The sequence below is a fragment of the Zosterops lateralis genome (assembly GCF_965231275.1).
Source record: "Zosterops lateralis genome assembly, chromosome: 2".
Classification (NCBI taxonomy): Eukaryota; Metazoa; Chordata; class Aves; order Passeriformes; family Zosteropidae; genus Zosterops; species Zosterops lateralis.
This window is the reverse complement of record NC_139763.1, coordinates 75,454,123-75,466,629: the sequence shown is the minus strand read 5'-3', so window position 1 is coordinate 75,466,629 and position 12,507 is coordinate 75,454,123. Positions and strand designations below refer to the sequence as shown.

The following is a 12,507-nucleotide window of genomic DNA, read 5'->3' as shown; positions in this document are numbered from 1 at the left end:
CCCTTGTGATCATTTCACCTGATCTTGGGCTGATGTTCAGCTGGCTTCAGGTCATTTTAATTATCAGCACACTGGCTGTTGGACCAACCATCTCATCTGGTTGCTGGCACTGTTTATGTTTATCTAAGCATATCAGATATTCCTCATTAACTTCTGCAATAATATTCAGGCAGAAAGTCCTAGGAACTCTTCCAGCTAATCCCCATTTTGGCTACTGACCAAATAAGGCTTTATATGGCACAGCTGTAATTGCTTCATTTGTATGGTATTGATCTGCCATTAGGCAAAACACAAGCCAGCATTCCACTAGGGCACAAGTTATGCAGTGTTCTTATTGTTTGCATTGCAGTTGCAGCTCCAGTTCCCACCTGGGAAATAGCTCCCCTGTTTTTTTCTTTCAGTCTCTGCTTCTAATTAAAGTAATGAACTTCAAAGTGCTTGCATCATAAGCTTAAGAAAACTTATCTTACCTGAAATCTTTCCATTTATTGCCTTTATGAAAACCATCAGTATGGAGGCGCAAAGAAGCATGAATGTAATGTTGCAGAAATCCCTCATGCATCTTCTCAGTCTAAGTTTAGACCTGCCAAAAGTGTATCAGCTGTACAAATCTCATGAATTAGTGATCTGTTTCTGGCAGCCATGAAAGTCAAGAATCCATCCTGATTTCTGTGCTGCCAATAGCTTATGGCACAGTGGCCATGTTTTGTTAATAACTTCATGGACATTGATGTCAGTGGATGAATTCCCTCAGAAGCAAACAGCAGTTTTGCCCTAAAGCTTTCCCATGTGGAGTAAGCTATTCTTACTAGGAAAAAGTATTGAAGAGCTTGCTTGTATTGCAGCACTTCTAGTTGTGTACAGAACGCCGATGGTATTTGGCTTTGCAGTCATTTCATACTTCATTAAGGTGAGACTAGGGCTTGGTGGCTGAAAGGTGTAACCAGACAAGCAAAAGGTTAGAAACAATACCTTAGAAACAGAACAAGCATAGGCTTCTTCCTAAAATAAAGATATAGACATAAATAGAACCCCAGAATCACAGAATCACTGAATAGCTTGGGTGTGAAGGGACCTTTAAGAGTCATCTAGTCCAACTCTTCTGCAATGTGCAGAGACTGAGCAGGTTGCTCAGAGCTCAGTCCAGCCTGACCTGGAATGTTTCCAGGAATGAGACACCTCTCTGGACAACCTATTCTACTGTTTTACCATCCTTATTCTACAAATTTTATTCCTTATGGCTAGTCTAAGTCTACCTTCTTTTAGTCTAAATCTGCCTTCCTTTAGCTGAAAACCACTGCTACTTGTTTTGTTTTAGCAGGCCCACTAAAAAGCTTTGTTCCCATCTTTCTTATTACTCCCCTTTAAGTATTGAAAAGCCTTAATTAAGTCTCCCTGGAGCCCAGTTTTCTTCGAGCTGAACAACTCTAACTCTCTCAGTCAGTTCTGATGGGAGGGCTGCTCCATCCATGTGATCATTTTTCGGCTCCCTTCTGGACCCACTCCAGCAGGTCCTTGTCCTTCCTGGGCTGGGGTCCCCAAAGGTGGATGGAGGTAGTCACAGGAGTGGCATAGAGGGGCAGAATCACCTCCTTTGACTTGCTGGCTGTGCTTCTTTTTTATGAATTCAACTGAATGTGGCTACTCTGTGAATTCCTGACAACAGCGGTAGTATTTTTTTTCCCCAAATGAAGCTGCTGGGAAGATAGCAGAAGTTGGGTTTTTTTCTTTCACTACAGTTCTTGCCACAGACACCTGTATCTGTCACCCTGAAAGTGGCTAAATGCAACTCCTTTTGTATGACTCTTCTCTGAGGACATCTCAGTAATATTATCTAGGATAGAGGACTTCTATTATTTTTCATGGAGAATCATAAGATGACAGTGAGGTAGTTTATGAAAAAGGCATGCAGAGATTCTCAGTTGAGCACTTTTACTTGTAGAAGTCACTCCATTGTGACTGCTGATGTTTTTCTGCCATTTCTAAGTCCTAAAGACATCTTACACTCACAGGTGCTCTTGTGAGATCCTGATGCTTGCAAGAAGGAAAATACAGCAACCTATCATAAGGAGTAGAAAACAGGCAAAGACCATTTCAGATGTAGCTCCTCTCACCCATTATTGTATGTTCATAAATGATGTATTCAGCCTTACATTAACGAAAAATTGGAGAAGTCTGAGAGTGAAATCTTTTCAAATATTGCCAGATTTGAACCAAATCTGCAAAAATTCCAGATATGTTCAATGCTGCACTAAAATCTTGGGTTTGTTATTACGCCCTGCTACCCACTAAATAGAACATACATTTATATAGTACATTGAGATATGGGGCTGGTTAGGAACCAGAAAACCTAATATTTGCAGTTAGCCCAGCAGGATATTTTATTTTCCATGATTTGTAGCGAGATTCAGCAATAAATTCAGACTACTTTTGGATGTCACAGTAACAATTCTTCTGGGATAGGTCATTCAACCTAAGACTGGGTCTCCCTGCAGAGGGAAGCTGTGAAATGCTCAGTTGAAGGTACAATATTTCTGCCTCTGCTGGGACATGTTGAATGGAATGAAAAATTAGAAGCTGCTGAAACAGCTGCCACCTGCTTTGTTCTGGAAGATTTTGATTTACTGAAAGCTTCCTCTGCATAAGGTAGCCAGAGTCAGTGACCTTAATAGGCTTCCTAGTAATCCATCAGTGATATCAAATGGATTGAGGTGGATGTAAAGAAGGGACAGCTTTCTAAGTTACAAGGAACTACACCATATTTCTATTCAATAAGCACTGAATTGCATCCAAAAGAGATATGTTTTCCCAGCCTCATTCTGGGTGAAAACAGTCCCTTCATGGCATTCAGAAGCATAAATTTAAAATGCCTTAAAAATATGATTAAGATATTATGTAAAGGAAAAATTAAATCTTCTGGCCAAGATCAGTAATGGTGAATAATGTTTCCAGTCCTGTTAAATCATCCATTTGAAAAAACAGTAAGATTAGTTGTGCAGGCAGTAAACTGCAGCATTTGGCTTTTTCTTGAGATGGAGAGACCTAAGGAGTTTTTACATATGCCTGAGTATCAAAACATGATAGCATTGCAAGAGGCTTGCACTAATGCAGTCTAAGTAGGAGAGGAGAGGGACAGCATGAGGTATGGTAGATCCTCACTGCTGTGACTCTCACCTCAAGCTGCTACTCCCTGACTTTCAGCAGTGCTTATCCGACACAGATGGAAATTCTGCCTGGCACTGAACCACATGCTGGGCTTTGCCAGGAAACCCCCACCTGTCTGTGGCAATACTGTCATTTTCTTTCAGCTGGGGGACTCTAGACTTAGGAGTTACTGGAGAGGTAGGTGAAAGAGTATCCAAACATATTGATGCAAGGAAACTTGAGTTGATGTTGCCTTCACCTAAGGCATAAAAGCAAAAGGCTTTCTGCCAGCCATGCCAGAGGTGAATGTTGCCCCATCTGAAAGCATTATGTATTGGGGGCAGAGAGATATACTTAAATATGCTCACTTTACATATTTCAATTTAAAAATATTGCAGTAAATTCTTTCAGCAATTTCAACTGCATAAAAACCACAAATGGCTCAGGGTTACTAATGTTTCTGAGATGAAAGAGTTTTGAGGCACTTGGCAGTGGGCTGAGCTTATCCTGAGAGTGATTCCTGCAGTGTGGAAACAGCATTGCACTGGTGCTCCGACACTTTTGAAAAATCCCACTCAAGTGAGGGATTTGCTGAGGGTGGTGAGATACACTGGCACAGGTTACACAGCATTGTTGTGGATACCACATTTCTGGAAGTGTTCAAGGCTGGGTTGGATGGGCTTTGAGCAGCCTGGTCTAGTGGAAGGTGTCCCTTGCCATGGCAGGAGTTGGAACTAGATAATTTTTAAGGTCCCTTCCAACCCAAACCATTCTATGACTATGATTCTAAGCCTTTAAAACATGAATTCTGACTGCAGTAGCCTATTCACACAATCCTGCTTATGCTGGAACCAGCAAAAAAAATTGTGCTAAAAAAAAAAAAAAAAAAAAAAAAAAAAAAAAAAAAAAAAAAAAAAAAAAAAAACACCTGCTCAATGAGAACAGGATTAGGTAGTTATTAGCAAAAATTAAAATAGCTCAGAGTTGGGAGAAACTAGTATTTCTGCTGCTGCTAATGACTGTGTACTGAACCAATATGAACACTTTCTCCAAGGGACAATTTTATGTCTTTTTTGTTTACAGTAAAGCTTTGTATAAAACAGAGAAACAAGCTGAGTTGCAACCCCAGGTCAACTGCTGTTGTTTTTACACAGGCAAAATATATATTTAATTGCTTGTGCCAAGAAGTGTTTGCATACTGTAATTGGAGTATCTTGCTGCAAAACAGCTTTCAATCTATATAAATATCTTAAACTAGTCATCAGACCTTTAGTTGGTGTAAACTGTCAGAACCTCTTTGAATTCAAAGTAGCTATGGCAATTTTTAGCAGCAGTGGGTCTCCCATTAATTGGAGCTCCTGCTGATCCTCAAGGTGTCAGTTTGGCTTATATTTGTTTACAAAGCTCAGCTCAAGGAACTAAACTGTGTACTATACTTAGGATATACATAGAAGCTGTAAATACTCACTGCCCCTGGAAATTACCCATTTTATTTGGATGGCTAAATGAAGAGTGCTGTACTTATTTTTAATTAGTCACAATTGAAAAGTATCTGAGTGCTGCTGTAAATTTCCCATCTCTAAATAGATAGGAATAAACATACATTCTTGCAAAAATACTTTATTCTTATGGTTTGACCAATATTTTGATATATTTTTCTGTAAGACGTTTTTTAAATGCAGTTAGACAGCGGATTTTAAAATAATGTTTTTAAAAGGCTTCAGCTTCTAATGCAGCACAAAACCTGCCCAGAGCTTTTTTGCAATACTTTAGCTTTCTACAGACCAGTCAGTTCTTCAGGGGTATGTGAATTTTGCAAGATGGAATTCAAGAGGCCTGAGCTGGTGGGTCCTGAGCTGGACCTGAGCATTTTGCTGAGATAGTTGATCACATCCTTTCTTTGATAAGCATGAATATAGGAATGGAGGAGCTTAGCAGAAGAGCCTGAGAGACTCACTGTGGAAAAGCTAGTATATTATGAAGACTCACCACATGAATACTAGCAGTTCTTTATTTAATATAAATGCTGGCCAAGTTATGACAGCAAGTGCCAAGGACTCTACTTTGTTTGAAGTAACATGTGAAAATGTTTTGATGACTGCTGTGCTTCAGTATTTGAATATTATTTTTATCATACAGGTAACACGACAGCATGCAAAGCTTTATAAATCCCAGTAAAAATATTTCCCCTGTAAGATCTTAAATGTGTTTAAGAGGACATGCTTTTAAAGCAGGCCTTTTGTCTTTAAAGTTTAGGTTATTTTTCTTGTAAAAATGTTCGTGCATTAGCTCTCCTTTTTAATATTTACATTATTGATCCTTCAAGCCTTCTGAGTACACAGTGATGTAAGCTTTGGCTAGATCTTCCTCATTAACAGAGTGCTTGTTTCATTCCTCATTTATTAAACATATTCAGCCAGTGCCATGCAGCTTTACACTTAATTTCTCTTGATGAATTGTCAAACACCCTTAAACTGCACTACATTTGTGCCGTGTTACAATCTGCCATCAGCGCTTTTCAAAACACGGATAAAATAAACATCTCAAAAGATGTGCAGGTCTTAATTTTTTGCTTGGTAAGGTTGCATTTTAATTTTTCCTGTTAAAAATCATTTGAATGGATGATATATGCAATCTATAAAAATGCACCCACTTGTGTTTTGCTAAGCACATTTAAGACAGTTCCTCAGCTGCATCCAGGAAGCGCTAGGCTGGGGGGCAAGGAGAGGCTCCTGGCAGCTGTGGCCTCCTCTTCCCAAGCCACCTGGGTTGGATACAGATTAGATCCTGAGAGAATAACTGCAATTCACAATTGGAAGTGAAATGAGGTCACTGACCTTGGCTTCATGGAGCACCCTCTCTGCATTGTCCTGTGGGAGGAAGCCCTCCAGCCTGTGCCAGGAGTGCCCAGGGGCTGGTCTGTATGATGGCTGCACCAGCAGGCGGCTGCAGGGAGAGACATCCAAAGTGCAAGAGAGAAAATGAGCTTGGGGTTGCTCGAGACATGTCATCACTTGCCAACACTGGCTGTGATACTGCATTCTCAGGAAAGTTTGTTCCTTTAGTGGTGATGTACCAGCAATTGAGAGACAGGGACATTCTGAGTTCTGGTCAGAAGCCCAAATTTATTGAGTGTACAAGATGTTTATATAGTTTTTCTTGTATGGCACTTATTTAGTGTTCTGTTTTTGGTAACAATTCTCATTGGTTATACATTCTTTATGACATCAGTTACTTGGTAATCATTACTAAATTTCACAACGTGTTTCTTGGTCACTTCTGCCTCAGGGAGGCTTTATCTGTGTCTGTCTCTCCCACTGTTTCTGCTTGATCAGGCCTAAGATACCAGGTTCTTTTATCAGTTCCATTATACTCTCTGTTTCAATCACTGTAGCGATGCACCACCATATCTGTGGTTTTACTCCCATTGTACAATAGTTTGCTGATCCCCCTTTCTTTACAGGCACGAGTATATGTGCAACAAACTTATAGGACAACGTGGTCATATATTTTATCGAAATAGAAAGGAAGCCTCTTTATTTTGCCAGTTGGTCCATACCTCATGTATGGCCCACCTATGGGGGCCATATATATTCATTTATTCATATGTTCAAAGAACATTCTGTACTCCTTGTTGAACTTCCTTGTATGTTCAGAGTACCTAAGGCTAACCAGAGATGCCATGTCTCTGCACCACATGACCCTTAAGTGGCTGAGCGATTTTCGAGATTTAGAAATCCCTTGAGGGAATGATTTGTGAAAAGCCTTTTGGGGGCTGGGGTCACTGCTCTGCTTTTACCTCAGCAGCAGCAGGGGCAGCCCCAGCATTTCTGGGACAATGGGCTGTACAGTATGGGTGCAATTTAAACAAGGCTGGTTTCGTGTTCATAGGGTCTCATTAGTGAGTCACGTTATTTTTGCACATCTTGCTCGTTCATTATTGCAAATGAACAACATCCCCAGCTCTAGCGGTGAAACAACAGTGCCGCCATCTGTGATGATAACTGCAGAACTGTGCTAAGAATCTGCCAAGGATGCAGGAAGTATTTTTGCTATCTAACACGCCAGTTACACAGAATTTATGAGACTAAGTTCAGGAAAGAGATTCAGGAAAATGTCAAAGCTGTTTAAATAGCTAAGACATTTAAGTTTTCCTGGCAAAGCTCTACTGACTGCCTAAAATACTGTTATTAAATGCCTACAGCAAAGATCCTGCCTTTGTTGTAATGAGTACTTAGGTAACCGTCTGTGCCTTTATGTCAGTATTCAGTATTTAGTATTCAAAAGCAGATATTCTGAGACCATACTTCATGGAGGCAGTCTCCGTGATCCAGGCCAAGGCTGAGTCCTTGGAATTGCATTTTAGGATGATGCTGAATGGTGCAGATGGATGGTGCTTTCCACCTATCCTATGAACCATGGTGCATCCAGAGATTCTGGGAACTGAATGATTTAAATGAAGCTGTGGCTAAAAGTATACATATTTGTATACAAGTGTACATACATCTGGATACGTATTCAGACTAACTAGGCTGGAGAGAACCTTTTTTTCTGTTGTGTGTATTCAAGCTCTGGGCATTAGGCTGTGAGAACAGGCTTGATCTTACTGAGTAGAATGCATTTCATGTTTTAGTTCTTGATTTCTAAGGAGTGATGAGTTGCTGTGCTGAAATCGATGTTGAAAGTGTTGCATTGGGCAAAATTTTGTGTCCCTTTTCATGATGTTCTGCTACGACTGTCTCAGATTTCCAGCAGTATTTGTGATGTTGGCCATGGTGGTCCCTAGCCTGGACCTCTGTCTCATTCTCTTGTGGTGCAGGCACGTTTGTGTGTCTTTATCAGCTGTGGTAATGCCCGTCCTGTGGTTGAGCATGTACATGAGCTGGGTACCACAGTGTGGTGCACCATGGTGTTCAGGTCATTTGTTGCATGCCTCCCTCACTGCTTCTTACAGACTGAAGTCCAACAGATGGGTCAACAGCTAACCACTGATGTGATCCAAACTCAGTGGAAGTCAAAGCAAACCTCTCTGCTGGCTTCCCTGGGCTTTGGACAAAGCACTCTGCTGCAGTTCTTTTGGGTAACAAATGAGGTATCCGTTTGGAATCACTGATGTTATTTTGCAAGAGACTGGGTAGTCCAATTGTCATCTGCTTGCAGTTTTATCTTTTAATAACGGTGTAAGGTATATCTATGGCACAGATGGGCTCTTCTAAAAAAAAAAAAAAAAAGAGAAGGGATACTTATTAATGTTTTAAACTGCTTACTACTGTTTATTTATAGGGAGATGGACAGTGATTTTAAATGAGTGATAATGGTTTAATTCTCATCTTATTTTTCATACTGTAATTCTAAAGGCTGTGATCCATACATTAAAATTACTGTCCATGCATCCAAGCACTTGTGAAGTGAGGGCTGCAGTTTCATCTGGCTTGACTATTACATGCAAGGACTCTGTTTTCTTCAGAGTAATGGAAAAGACAGGAGTGCGCAGTGACACCAAGGATAAAGAGTCAAATATTAAAGCCCTTGCCTGCTTTTTACTATTAAACCCTGACTCTTGCAAAGATGTCAGTTCCTTTATTGAGGAATACATTTGAGAGTTTGGAGTAAGTGTGGTATTGAGGATAGAGTCCTACTTTTTTAAGATGAAAGAAAAGTTTCTGCCATGGAGAAACTCAGGTTCCCAAATGCCTTCCTCTGTGGCAGAACAAAGCACTGTGTGGGGTGAGTATGGGTGATCTAGCCTGGCTCTGAGGTCTCGGTTTATAATTTTCAATGCAGTCACCATCACACGTTTTAGGCTCTCAGTTGTAACCTACCTGGGAGGTACAGCAGTGTTGAGCAAAGGCTCTCGGTGCTTTGCTGAGCAGAAGGAAATTATTTATTTCCACATGTTGAGGTGGACCTGGATAACAAAGCAACAGAGAAAGCAGTGTGAAACTAACCTGGTTTTACATGGCCTACTAGACATGATGAGGACAATAATGTGTTACATTTATAAACAATACAGTTTAATTTCAGAGTGATTATTGCAGCTTAAATCCACATTTACTTCTTCATCCTTTTTATTTTCATTTCTCTATTGTGCTGTGAAACTGTCTATGGATATGGCTAATAACCCAGCTAAATAACCCTCTCATGAATGGGTTTCATTTATTTATTTATTACTCTAGGATTACTATCAACCAGCTGCAGCTTCTCTAAATGACTGTGGGAAAATTTTCCTTGATAATCTTTAATGCTTTCAAAGATAAATTTTAACATTTGGCAAGTGAGAAAGCTCTTTCCCTTCACCATGAAAATTAAACATGAAAACTTATATTAGTTGTCAAAGACATCACCTAGTTGTTTTTAATTTATCTTGGAATATCCAAATGAAAGGTGTAAGTGGACATTAACTTGAAAAAAAGGTTAAAAATTATCAAGTAACGTCTTCACCCAAAATAAGATAAAGATTGAAAAGAAAAAACCTTTCTAAGGATTTTAGCATAAGGACTTTGTCTTATTTGGTGAGCTTTAATGTTCACACTTGACAGACTACAGCTCAGAGGAAATAGTTTGAAGATGCTTTTTTCAGATAGACAGATTGATAGGGCTTTCCATCTGCTTTAAAATCAGACTGAGATGAAGTGGCTTGTTGAATTGAGAGTTAGTGATATTCCTTGAGATACATTTCATTTTTCGTGGGAGTGATCAATCCTGCCTGCAATCTGTAGAACTGTCAAAGCAGCTGCTTGTGTTATTGCTGCCCAGTGTGACAATTTGACATAGCAGCATTAAATTAGACCTTGGTTTGCATCCTGTTGAAGAAAGGATTTTTGACACTGACTTTGTAGACAGCAGGCTCCAGATATATATCTAAGCGATTTTCAGGATAAGTAATGTTATTCAGCATCAAAGAAATGTTTTTCATCTATGGCCCAGTCCCAATGTCCTTAAAAAGGTAACATTTATGTTTAGTGTACTGGAAATCTGTTAAGTGGCAAGGCTGGCCACATAGTTATGTTTCTGAATGGGGCAAACAGACTGAAAGCATAGGCTTTGTAATGAAAAGCTGAGTATGAAAAATCTGTAGTGAATATGACTGGTTAAAAAGCAATTGCTTCCAAGAACAAAAGGGACAAATGAACAATTTCATTCCAATTTTGCAATTGCTTCTCTCCCTCTGGAGTGTGAACCATAATTAGAGCACTTACACAAAATCACATTTGTCAGCCTGGCTGCTAAATTCCCCTTAAAGATTTATCCACCAAGAGCAGCTTGTTACCACTCTCACTACAGCCTACAGTTCTCCTTTTCACTTTTGGGGACAGACAAGCAATTACTTTGTCTCTGTTGAAAATCTCATCTAAGTCTAACTGCAGTGAAGTTAGGTAACATCAGATCTGTACACAAGTAGTTTCCAAACTTCATGACCAGCCAGCAAGGACCTGTCTTTCATCCAGGAGGAGCTTTATGAAAAGCTGTTACCAGAAGACAGTAAAGGTTTGTCCTGAAGCTGACAGTTGTCCCACAGATGCGCCAGTGTAGTAAAGAACTCTCCATAAGCTGTGAAGCACCATTGTCTGTACCTGTTTTCCAGGAAGATATCTCTCTTAATAAGTGAGAGAAAAATGTCCATTCTAAGATCAGAAAGGCCTCCCAGGGATGAGAGATCAGCCATCTCTGGAGAGGCTGAATCACAAACCCCAATGTCTTCTAGTGCCATATGATTTGATAGAGCCCTGCTGCCAGAGGATCTCTTCTTGGCCCTTCTCCGAGTGCTTTGAAGGTGTTGCATCCTCTCATTGTTGAAGTGAGGATGCTATTGACAGTCATAGTTCTAGTCATATCTCACTCAGTCCTGACAGACAGACCTTGAGAGCATTAAACAAATTCAGAGAAACTCCATCTTTCTTAACCCCCTGTCATCCCCGAAGAGCAGTAGTTAACCTGCTGATGCCTGTCAAGTACTTTGGAGATGAACTGTGCCACTGCTCCATGTGTCTCTGCAGAGCCATAGGCAAGCCTGGGCAGACAATCATCTGAGAGAGTGTACATGTCTGATAGGCATGGATGCACTAGAGACATCTGGACATAAAAGTAGGAAGATACAATTTTACTGATATTGATGTAGTTGTGTATCATTAGGATATGTGACAGGTTAGGGTCTTAGTAATACAGATAGGAAATCATACACTTAAACAAGTGCAAAGTTTCTTTTGGAGATGATGAAGGCTGCAAAATACCTTGGCAAACAGTTATCAAGTGATTTTAAAATGTTACGCAGTAGCTATAGTCACTATCATAAATCCAGATGCCCTACATATGGGTTTGTATGGTGGTATATATATTTGTATACTGTCTATACTGCTGCCATCCAGTCCTGATTCTCTCTGGACATCTAAAGGGAAACCTCTGAGCATGCAGAGAAGCAACTGCATCCTAGGACCAGCTGTGTCCTAGTTCTTGGCTGAGTTTCAGTACAATTCCAGTAGCCTTGAGTTCCTACAGAAGCTGTGGTTCTGTGCTTTAGCCTTTGTATTGGCAATGCCCCTCTGCCTGCACAGATCCAAAGTCTCTCCCAGGTATTTCTCTTATCTCAAAAAAGAGCACTTAAACACAATATGGAGGTCACCAGGCTCACAGAACCCCTTCAGTCTGTTGTGTCCATGCCACTGTGTTGTTTGCTAGCAACGCAGGATTTGTCTTTCATCCAGCGGTGGCATAACATGTATAAACTCTCCAGGGAAAAGTCCTCAGGATGTCCAAAAAAATCTCCTTGTCTCTCAGCACTTATCTAATTGGCTGGTTTTGCTCTTCCAATAGTGCTGGTGTTTCAGTTTGGCCGCACTGTTCCCAGGTTTTCCCAGTGCAGATATCCTTCATCATCACCTTCCTCCTCCATTCCTTAGGTGTTCTTTGCGCTGGGATACAGGATGCTCTCCCAGAACAGCAGGGCAGTCCGTGGAGTCATGGCACTAAGCTAGGCCTGAGATCTTGCCTTTCAGCTAAGCCTCTTATGTGCCAAGGGTGCAGGACTCTAGAGCCTGCTTCCCATATGTACAGATGTGCCAACAGCAGGGCTTCTGACAGACAGACAGACAGACAGATAGACAGACAGACCTCTTTTATCTGTGCAAAAGCACTTTTGTCCAGTGCTTTCTATTGGCTGGTTCTGGACAGCATCTTAGTCTGTGAACTCCTCAGCTCTTCCTCCCATGGCCTGTTTCTGGAGCCCTAATCCTTAGCTCATGCAGGATCAATCTGAAGTGCTACATGTCAGAACTGTAGTGGCAAAGCGACTGGCAGCGTCTAGCACAGGCAGTCTGGATCTTGCCTCGTTAGTACGTGGGGATACATTTTCTCATCTGCTTGAAA

General features: G+C 40.7%; 1 protein-coding gene across 2 annotated transcripts in view; it reads left to right on the top strand.

The window, feature by feature from the left end:
- GRIA4 (glutamate ionotropic receptor AMPA type subunit 4) overlaps positions 1-12,507 on the top strand; it is a 214,703-nt gene that overhangs the window by 185,250 nt on the left and 16,946 nt on the right. The gene's annotated exons all lie outside the window — the stretch shown is intronic.